Source organism: Mytilus edulis, chromosome 6, assembly GCF_963676685.1.
Source record: "Mytilus edulis chromosome 6, xbMytEdul2.2, whole genome shotgun sequence".
NCBI lineage: Eukaryota > Metazoa > Mollusca > Bivalvia > Mytilida > Mytilidae > Mytilus > Mytilus edulis.
In genome coordinates this window covers 38,602,936-38,614,975 of record NC_092349.1, presented here as the reverse complement: position 1 = coordinate 38,614,975, position 12,040 = coordinate 38,602,936, and the positions used below count along the sequence as shown (strand labels likewise).

At 32.3% G+C, this 12,040-nt stretch overlaps 1 protein-coding gene across 1 annotated transcript in view; it reads right to left on the bottom strand.

Annotated features, from left to right (window-relative positions):
- The window catches only part of LOC139529076 (uncharacterized), an 87,854-nt gene extending 78,841 nt beyond the window's left edge, over positions 1 to 9,013 (bottom strand). The window contains exon 1 of the mRNA XM_071325327.1: positions 8,919 to 9,013. The gene's annotated coding sequence lies outside the window, so the exon portion shown is untranslated. The remainder of the gene's footprint in view (positions 1 to 8,918) is intronic.
- Positions 9,014 to 12,040: the final 3,027 nt, after the last annotated feature.

The window sequence follows — 12,040 nt, the reverse complement described above, 5'->3', positions numbered from 1 at the left end:
GTCTTAAGTAGCCATCAACAAAAAAAATGTTTGGCTGAAGAATTATAAGGATTAAACACATTTTTTCTAGAGGTTATTGATGTGTAAACCGGGGCTCTTACTCACAAACTCAACATAAAAGTCCTTCGGACTTTTATTCAGTTTGTGAGTTAATCACCCCGGTTTACACATCAATAACCTCTAGAAAAAATGTGTTTAATCCTTTAGTAAATTTTTTCCAGGCGTACAAAAAAGAAACTTAATTCTTATGTTATTTTTGGGGGGTAAAAGAGGTGGGTAGAATAAACAAAATGTTTGCCCCTTGTATATATCTAGCTGCGCTGAGTAAAGCAGTTTATTAAACATGTTAAAAGTCACTCACAGGTCCTTTTCACTGAGGTTAGGTTGCAAGGTCACCTGAGAAACCCTGTAAGAATGCAGGTTGGATTTGCGATGTTTGAGCTAAATCTATTGCAAAATTATCAACATGCAAATTATAACTACTGGATTTTAGCACAGGCTTTTGAGTAGTGATTGGAAAATACTTTTTCTCATTGTCTGTAAATTTAAGTATTCATGACCATTTATCTATATGTTCATACCACATTAAATAACTGTATAAAAATAGGATGTGGTATGATTGCCAAAGATACTCTCCACCAGACCAAATGTCTTGTCTGTCTGAATTCTAGATGTTTGTCATAGAAGTTTTGTGTAATTATTAATTTAAGGTCAAATAACTCCATGTATAAATGCTTTAGTCTTTTAACGTATACACATTTATTATATACTTAGTAGTAAATACAGATAAATTGTATGTGTAATACAATCATTGGCAAGCTTGCTGTATCAGCCACCCGTGATGATATCGATAACAGCACGGTTACAAAAGCTTTATCACACCTTTAATCTGTATGACGTCACGTCATCGATTGCAGTCACTGTTGCAAAGGTTTTCAAATCCCTAATCTGTATGACGTCATGTCAAACCTATAATCTGTATGACGTCATTTCAAACCTCCTTATCTGTATGACGTCATGTCACATAAAAAAACATCTACTTGAGGTATATGTATATATAATAAAGTGTATATCATATGGCTTTTTCAATATCACACACCGTACGTATCAAACCTCAACCAATATAATCCCTCGAGCAGAGCTCTTGGGATTATATTGGTGTCTCGGGTTGATAAGGATGCGATATTGAAAAAGCCATATGATATTCTCTCTATATATACCAATTCTTGCAGGGTTTATAAAATCTTTAAGCCAGAACATTATATAATTATGTTCACGTTTCAGATATATATTCACAAGTCTTTTTCATATTTTAGTAGTTAAACAATTAAGTGTTGATTGCAAACATTTTAATAGTCTCTGTTTAACATGTTTAATGTGGATTGATTAAAAAAATTTAAGACAAGAAGATGCACGCAAAATCATGGTACAATCATGACAATGGGGCAAGTGTTGAAACAAATAGTTTTTTAAATTTCGCAGGCAGTGTATCATGTACATATATATCAAATCAGGGGTTGAAGTCATAAAACTTTGCTCAGTGCTTGGAGCATAAAAACCATGCTCAAAACATGAAATCCAGCATTTTGATTGGTTGATTTTCGAGTATGAATACAAAAAAACAACTCGAAAGTTTTATGACCGCAAGGCCAGAGCATGCACCAAATGGTATAAGACACAGATGGATTATTGGCTCCAAATTAGATTATTTTCTATTTCAAAAAACATTTATTTAACTTATTCAACTTTAAGTTTCATTATCAAGAGTATATAAATACACAATATCTAAGGTCAATGTCAGGAAAACACTTTTTTGTATGAGGCTGAGAAACTGGGGAAGAGTGAGGTTTTACCAAGCCCTTCCCCTGAGTAAGGGCAGTTTTGTGCTAAATACAAAACAATTATATTTTGTTGACATTGAACTTCAACATAATATTATTTTTATACTGAAACTTAAGGATTATACTTAAGATGAGGTTTTGGAATTTGTCACATATTCGGACTCCTTTGGGCATTGTTGGGTACTGTATTAACTATTTTATTATGTTGTGGTTTGCCAGTCAGGGGTACTGCTTGTACAAGTAATTTTTATTTACTTGAAGAAGTAAATATTAATATACTTTTATAAGTAAATTTGTAGGCTTCTTATACAAGTGTATTTTATTTACTTGTATAGGTAAAAAAATAAAATTGGCCTAGTTATGTCCCTTAGACATTCAGATTTTTTTTTACGTGTACAAGTAAAAAAAATCATCCTATCTTCTTTTCTTGAATTCTTAGAACTTCTATGCTCTAACAGAATTTTGAATTGTCTGTCCTTTGCAGATGTCTTTACAAATGGTTTAAGTGAAATTTCATGGACAATGAAACTGAAAGTCTCATTTGTCTGTTATCTTCAGAACATTCATTTACAAGCCCCTCCCATCCCACCGGCCTACTTTCATGAAAAATTGTTAAAGGCATGATTTTACATCTCATAACTTGAGATATTTTTGGGATTTAAAAAAACAAGAGTGCACACACTGAAATGTCTCGCCTTCTTTACTAATCATTGATATTATGTTGATAGTTTAAAGCTTTATTACAACTGTCACATAAACGTTACATTAACCAAGATAACTAAACAAAGACCAATGAACCATGCCAGGCTGACATGTACAGCTAACAATGCTTCCATAAAACAAATATAGTTGACCTAATACTTATAGTTTAAGAAAAATAGACCAAAACACAAAAACTTAACACTGAGCAATGAACTGTGAAAATGAGGTCAAGGTCAAATAAAACCTGCGTGACTAATATATAAATCATAAAATATTTCCATACACTAAATATAATTGACCTATGGCGTATAGTATCAGATAAAAAGACCAAAACTGAAAAACTTAACTTTGACCACTGAACCATGAAAATGAGGTCAAGGTCAGATTACATCTGTCCGCTAGACATGTTCACCGTACATTCCATACAACAAATATAGTAGACCTATTGCATAAAGTATGAGAAAAACAGACCAAAACACAAAAACTTAACTATAACCACTGAACCATGAAAATGAGGTCAAGGTCAGATGACACCTGCCAGTTGGACATGTACACCTTACAGTCCTTCCATACACCGAATATACTAGCCCTATTGCTTATAGTATCTGAGATATGGACTTGACCACCAAAACTTAACCTTGTTCACTGAGCCATGAAATGAGGTCGAGGTCAAGTGAAAACTGTCTGACGGGCATGAGGACCTTGCAAGGTACGCACATACCAAATATAGTTATCCTATTATTTATAATAAGAGCGAATTCAACATTACAAAAAATCTGAACTTTTTTTTTCAAGTGGTCACTGAACCATGAAAATGAGGTCAAGGACATTGGACATGTAACTGACGGAAACTTCGTAACATGAGGCATCTACATACAAAGTATGAAGCATCAAGGTCTTCCACCTTCTAAAATATAAAGCTTTTAAGAAGTGAGCTAACACCGCCGCCGCCACCGTAGCCGCCGCCGCCGGATCACTATCCCTATGTCGAGCTTTCTGCAACAAAAGTTGCAGGCTCGACAAAAATTACTTATAATGCAAGTAAATTTTTGATAAAATTAAGGAGAGATTATTCAACTTAAATAACTATATTTTATTTACTGATTGATATCAAGTAAATAAAGTCTTATTAAAGATTAATTGTACAAAAAGTACCCCTGAGACTGCTTGTAGCTTCTCTTTTTTGTAAAAAAAAACCCACATGTGTTGAAGGATGGGATGTATTTAACAGTTTATTGTAATTCTTTTGGAATACCTCTGCTCCATTATTGGTTAAATCTCAAATTGATTTTTCTTAAATTCTTTACTGAACACTTTTAATAATAAATGTCCATCGGTTGGTTTGAATACATTCCTTCAGTATAGACATTAGTGTACATTTGTAACAATAATTTCATGAATGATACTTTATACATGTTATTAGCCAAAAATAAGAATAAATACATGTATATTTATCATTAATTAGTATGATAGATATGTGTACAGGTCATGCAGGTGAAATAGGCGCAAATGAGTTTCAAATTGTGGCGCAATTGATACATTTGACAAACAGAATTTTGGCAAAAATGACAACCCTGGCATGAAAAACAGTAATTGATGCAAAACTCCTGTCAAACACTTATAGACATCAAAAGGGTGATTATTGTTAAATAAACAAATTTGTACTTAATCTGAATAGTCAATACCTAGTCCTATTATGTTATACTTATTTGAAAATTAGTGATACATGTACAAAAACAATTGCTAAAGACTTTAATATTAAAATTTTTTATTAATGAACAAAAAATATTTATTAAAATGTTATAGAAAATTTGTTAATTCTTAATATTCTATAGTTATATTGATTAAAAAAAATCAAGTTGAATTATTTGACTTTAATGTGTTGCATTTGTGATTAATTAATAAATAAATTTGATGTATTTACTGTCTTCTGATTGGTTGAAATTATTAGTTTTATTTTCAATGTTGTCAATTTTGATGGCGACACGCCCACTCCAACGTTGTGTATTAATACGCCAACATGTGTGTACATTATTATTGTTAATATAAATAATATAAAAAGTTCTTTGAGACTTATTTTTGATAGAAATTTATTTATAATGAATGGCAATAATTTATTTTGATTTTATCATGTTTATTGAACCATAAAACTAATTTTTGACTCTTCATATTTTACATAATCCGCTTCACGGATTATTCAATGTGAAGAGTCAAAAATTAGTTTTATGGTTCAATAAATTCAAAATAGATAATATAGCCATTCATTAAATATACTGAATCCCTTTTACATCAGGCCAGTATAAGTTATCTACGTTCATATCTGTAGATATGGATATTTTAACACTCTGAAGTACCCCAGTACACCATGAGGCGTAGCCGAAGGGTATACAGGGTACTGAAGGGTGTTAGAATATCCATATCTACGGATATGAACGTAGATAACGAATTTATCCCCGGTCTTAGTCCGAATCAAGCGAGTTTTATGGAAATTCGGTAACAAAGTGTAACGCGAAAACAACGTTTTTTTCATTATCTAACAAAGTTTTATGGAAATTTGGAAATTTTAAATATTTTTTACGAGGTGTAGGGTACTACCTTTGGTAGAACCCTACAGGTAGTCAAATATAAGACGTTTTTAATACGAGAGAAACTGGATTGAGTTAAAGTTGGCGCTCAACGTTGTGAGCATTACGCCATAGATGGTGTGAAGTCAACGTGGGTAATTTGCATAGCTAGGTCAGTAGTCCCATTCGGCATTCCTTGAAAATGTGGCAGTCAAGTGATGCATTTAATGAAATGAGTGTAAATGATCGGCATAATAGGACAAAATCGTTATTACTATGGGTCTTTGGATATGGACCATAATTTGGTATTCGGCCTTTGGTTTCTTTTTGTATCCTTTTTTATAAGTTCTAAAACTTTAACTTTTATTCTGTGGGTTGTGTTGGTGTTAGAATAGTATTAATGGAACAATTGAGTTTTTCAAGAAAAAATTAATACATTTCAATTCACTGTTTACGTGACAGGAAACCAAACAGGAAACCAATCTTTATTTTCTTTATTTTGCACAATATATTTCAAAAGACATAAATGAACACCATTACTAGTGTTACTTGCTTCATGTTAATATTTAAAATCTATTTTCAATGTTAAATTAAAGTTTTTTTTAAACACGACAGGAAACCATAAGAAACCGAAAGCATTTTTTTAGTTTTATTTTATTGCAAAATCTGCAAAATCTGCTTAAAATAATCTGAACAGTATACTTTTTCTTAAAATCCATCTAAAATGTACATGATGTAACAGTATTATAAAACTCCTAAATATGTGCTTGTTTTGACAAGTTTATTGCGTTTCTGAAAAGTGTTTGCAGAACATGAATAAAAAAAATAAAATTAAAAATGGTGACAAAGATACCAACTGTGTACATTCCAAGTGTAACGGTATATTAACATGTATTTTTTATTAAATTATCTTTATTCACCTAAAATATCCAGTAATATTTACTGCTGAAGCAAAATCAATCCAACGAGCATCGGCACAATGATTAAGAGACGTAATGTCGATTGAATTTTCCAAGGACCCTTTACATCGTTATCCGGAAACGAAGTGTGTTATATAACGTCTGTCAAATCTGAAATCGATTTTGTCAAGTCATTGGGCATTTATTTTCACACAAGATCGTATGTTACATTATATATGCACATAGGAAAAATAATAGACCCCCGGCACAATCTCTTTGAAAATTGTATTTTCCTTTTTTAAACAAGACGAAACAAGTCTACAGATTATGTTTGCTAACATCCCGTTGGAAACAAAAACAATGTTTAGACCTAGTATTTCAAATATCCGGCCGTAAGGGCTTGATCACATGTTAGTCACATGTTTCACGTATGACCGGAAATGATTAGAACTTAACAACAAAAACAATTTTAATAAAAAAAAAAAAGGAAATAACTGGACTTCTGTTTCGTGTGAACATGGTGAAATGTAACGCATAACGATAACGTCATTTTCTAACTTAATTATTACGAAGAACAAATCTAGAATGTAAATCATCTCTGATTTACCTGTTTAAACATCTCGCGAGAGTTCATATTTGCATATTGTTATAAAGAATTCTATTACAACAAAGCACTGGACTAGTATATATTTATTTAGGGGCCAGCTGAAGGACGCCTCCGGGTGCGGGAATTTCTCGCTACATTGAAGACCTGTTGGTGACCCTCTGCTGTTGTTTTTTATTTGGTCGGGTTGTTGTCTCTTTGACACATTCCCCATTTCCATTCTCAATTTTATTTAGATTACATCATCTAAAATTTGCGTTACGAAATTGGAAACCAAAGTAACGCTAGTGTTCTTACACCTGCTACAGAAATACTTATAGTTCTCGGCATTTTCTTCTGACTATTCTTATTGGTCGATGTTCTTTATTATTTGAAAGCAAAAGTTACGAATTTGCCGGTGACGATTATCTATAAATCAGTCAGCGTTATGCACTTCGGAAGCGAAAAGTAACGCGAGAAACGACACAAAAATACGGTCGTATAATCTTTGAAATTTGTTAATTTCAATTTTTTTTCTAGGGAAGAGTAGCATACACTTGTATGTTGATAAAAATAAAGGCATCTTTAGATGTAGTTACAACTTTTCTTACAGTAATACACATTTTTATCACTTTTCTATCGTTATAGGAAACGAGCCCAATAGCAAATTATGGTCCATATATACAACAAAACAACATAGGACGTCAACATAGGCATAGCAGTGTTTGTGAGTGTATAAAAATAGAAAGTTGGGAGAGGAAAACAATAGCCCCACAGGACGCAATTACGACTGGACACAATTACGAACGATTTCCAATGTTTGCCCTCTGAGATCATATTTATTTATATTTATTAATAAAAAAATTTTTATAAATAAAAACCCTATTAAAATTCTCTTGTTTTCATGATAACACAATTTATGTGCCATTGGTGAATGCTGATGACGATGAAAAAATCATTCTGAAAATATTATAAGACAATGTTATATAAAAAAAAACATAAAGCCTTAAATTAAGGTTCATGTGGACCCTATGGCTAAAATGGCCGTATTTTCACCTCAAAATTTACTCTGAGTACAGGCAAACCTGTGCATCTGGAAAAGTTTTAAGGCATAGCATGCCCTAGATAAATAGAATTCAAATGCAATGTATGATTTAGAAAATTCATTACTTAATTGGATTTTGCCGTACACTTTTTTCCATCCCTGCAGAAGATGATAAAATTAACAAACAGTTGAGTTTACCTTGATATGGTCCACTCAGGTACACAGTTTAAATAACCAATTATTGTCAGGTATCTATTGTCCATCTCATGTCCATGTCAAGCAATACAGCTCACTTCAATTATTACCTGTGGGGAAGTTCTCAAACCTGTTTCCCAACTTAGTTTATTTTGGCACCTTCTGGAGGAATGAAAAAAAGTGCACAGCAAAATCCTGGTAAGTTTTTATTTTTCTAAAACATAAAACATATTTGAAATTTATTTATCTAGGGCATGCTATGCCTGAAATTTTTTACAGATGCGCAGATTTGTCTGTAAGTACTCAGAGTAAATTTTGAGGTGAAATTTTAGCCATAGGGTCCACATGAACCTTAAAAGGTAAGTGCATATTGCCTTCTTTTGTTAATATATAGAAAGAAAAATATCCCCTGATTCTGTTCATATGCGTGATGCCTTTTATCTTGCCCAAATAACCCCACAATTGACGTTTTTTAGACTCTTGTGACCCTATTTATGGTCAAAAGAAAATATGTTAATTTTATTGAAAAGTCCAGAGAACTCTGAAAGAAATGTTGACCTATATAAAAAAAATCATACATGAATTGATAAGTGCACCACCGAAATGGATAAACTTGAATTTAGTGCTCCTTTAAAGGAAGAACTTACACACAAAAAAAAAAAATCAGAAATCTTTCCTTTACACATGACTGACATTTCGTCTGCAACCACTGCTGAATTAATTGAAGAAAAAAACAAACTTGTGCATCTTATTTTCCTATGAAAATGTTTTTGAGATAAAGATTAATGTATGCTTTATCAATCTAGACTGTTGTCATTCATTTCTTCTGCAAGATATATCAATATAGTGCTGTTCGGAATTGTGTCCATATGTGGCCTCTCTTGACCCGTAAAACGAGGTCACGCAAATCTTACTAAAGTATCCTAACGTGAATAAAAAGTTATGTGGGATATGATGCAAAATGGAAAGCCTTTATACATATATATATGTCTCTGGGTGAGGCTAGTCTAGACTGAATAAAGTTTTTTTTCTCCCATGCAAATTGACCCAATAACTATATAAAGCGCCTTTGAATATTAATTCACTTACAACCATGACGTGCATGACGTGTCCTTCCTTCCAGCTGAATTTCTCGATCACCGTTTTAAAATATTTTCATGAAATTAACATGACTGATCAAGGTAGATATGTGCCTATTTTTCAGCTCTTACAAGGCAACTATATTCATATATGAAATCCTTCTGTCCCCCACCCGAACAAATTGGTGAAGAAAAAATCATATGGTGGTGCGCTTCTTTTTTTGCTACAGCCCTCTGAAAGTACGCAATTTTGAAGATTTTTCCATTTTTAATCAGTTTTTACCCATTTTTGGGCTACTATCGTGAAAAAAATCACAGTTCCACAATTAAACTTTTTTTCATACTCTCAATAAAGATGAAGGGGACCAATCTGAGTAAATTCAACTCACAAAAACTATAGATAGGTGTTAATGTAAGAAAGTCAGTTTATCAGACTTTGATGCTTTTTCATGTCAAATTTTCCATATTGACAATTTTGTAAATTTTTGATTTTTCTCTCTTTAAAGAACAAAATGCATATTTTTTCAACTCTCTTGTTATAAATGATTAAAAAAATACATATCTATGAAATTTGAAAAGAAAAAGTTATATGGAATGTTTATGTTTCTGGTAAATTATTTTTTTGTACCCCTCTACCATTTTTCTCAAAATTTCACTAAAAAAGACTAACTTGATTCGTAATAAAATTTGAAAATTTCATTACTCAAAAACTACTTATTAGAAATACACAATTCTTTCACAGAGTTAAGTTTGATTATATGATAATTATCAAATTCATTGCTATTTTTCACTTATATCACATGTTTTGGAAATAATTCTAGAACGAGATTTCAGTGAGACTGAACGAGACTGAAATGTCAGAAGAATACATCCTTAAGCTGGCATTTGGTTAAATTCCATGATTGGACTTCATTTCTAAGTAAATTATACATGAAAATATCGTCAAAAGAATTATTTCATCCTGAAACTTGCATTTGAAGAACTAGGGAGAGGTCATTGAGAAAACAGGCCACTGGAAACGTCTACTATTGCTTGCAGGAAACAGATTACGGTTCGGTTCCTTCCGTACAATATATTATTTGGTACTAACAACTCTCAAAAAAAAAATGTTGGTACTTGAACTTGCCGGGATCGTTTTTCTCCGCTCGAAACCGCCACCCCATGTCAAGCATAGCCGACATCCAGCATGTGGTGTTCTACACGCTGTAATTGTACTAAGGTAGAAAAATAATGAAAAGTAATATGTATTTTAAATTCAATTTGTTTTAAATTCGTTTAGTCTATTTTACAAATTATATAAACGTAAATTCAAGGAGTTTGTTTTGAAAGGTGACAAAAAGAGGAAGTAATTCAAATTGTTGTAAACCAGTTTCGTACATACACTAGGCCGTTATATTATTTTTCTCGTTTGTATTGTTTTTACATCTATGTTTTGAATTGTCATTTCGGGGCCTTTTATAGCTGACTATGCGGTATGGGCTTTACTCATTGTTAAAGACCGTACGGTAACCTAATTTATGTGTCATTTGGTCTCTTGTGGAGAATTGTCTCATTGGCAATCCAACAAATGGAAGTGGTTAACGACCTTGACTGGCTATACAGTACTCGCCTGCACGGTCGGAATTGGCAATCCGCATACCACATATTCTTTTTATATTTGAAATACACAATTTATTTACGACCTAACGCTAAGGTAATTAGTGTGTTTGACACCAAAGCTGTCAAGTGAAGCCATACATTTAATGGACAGTTAATTTGACAGCACACACAGCTATAGTTAAACGGCCCTTCCTGTTCATGGTAGCTAGAATTACGAATTTGCCGCCGTATTTCAAAGGAAAATTACTTATGAAATCAGTCTGATGGCTTAGGAATCATAATGAAAACGGATCATTTTCGGAATTCCTGGGTTATTTAACGACTAGCGGGTTGACAGATATGCAACAGCCGCCTGACAATTTCTTTAATATAGCGGAAAGAAAGGAGGAAATAAAATATTTTTAGTAGTATGAAATAGTGTTATACTAAAATATTTTATATCATTTAGTGTTATACTACATATACTGCTATAAATATTTTATTTCCCCCATTTTTTCGCTATAATTATGAACATTAACGCCAGGCGAGTGTGAAACGTCTAATACGCATAGATATCTGATAATTGTCTAGGAATATAATATATATTCTTACTTTGAAATAGTTGCATTGCCATTTGATTTTATTATCAATAGTCATGAGGACCAATTTAAAAGTCGGCTCTACACCTTCAAGTGGTGAGGCCCCTCATGGGGGGTCCTAGTAATCACATAATCACCATTTTTTGCCAATATAATCACATAATCATTAAATATTTGCTTATCTTTAGTAATCAAATAATCATAAACTAAAAATACAGTCCTAGGTAATCAAATAATCATGAAATATTTGGCTTAATAATCAAATAATCATTAAAAAAAACGGCCAAGTAATCACATAATCAAAAACCCCATGAGGGCCCTCAGTGGTTCCCCTGTACCCTGGATAAATAGATTGTACGTGCGCCTGCGCATTGCGTATTTTAAGTTCATTACAGTAAAGGTGGCACGGTAGTATTTCCTGGCCCATAAGGGATAATGATAGCCTTTTTAGAATTTTCACCACTTTCTAACACTGCAAAAAATTCTACATTCACAGTTAACTGAAGTACTTTCATTTTACTATTCAGAAATGAATTTGAATATGTATCATGACCGTTTACTTTTTTTACTATTTTTAAAAACCTAAGGCCACTAGTACTTTTAGGTATTTTATGGTGCAGTGAATACAAAATTAAAAAAAATTCTCAAAAATTCATTTTCATCTGTATGTAAAATTATTTCATATTTTTCTACACCTGATTCATCCCTCAGTTTGGGAAAGTATGTTCAGTTGATACTGTATTTTTTGTCCAATCACACTGTTTAGATACATTTACCTAAGTAGGGTACACAAAAGAGCAACCTAAATTCTGGAATGCAAATACTACCGTGCCACCTAAAAGTTGCAAGAATTTGGTGAACGCAAGTTTGTCCCTTTTCATACTTCATATAAGGGTATAATATTGTATTATATTGACGATTAATCCACTCTATATCTTGAATATAGCACACCTTT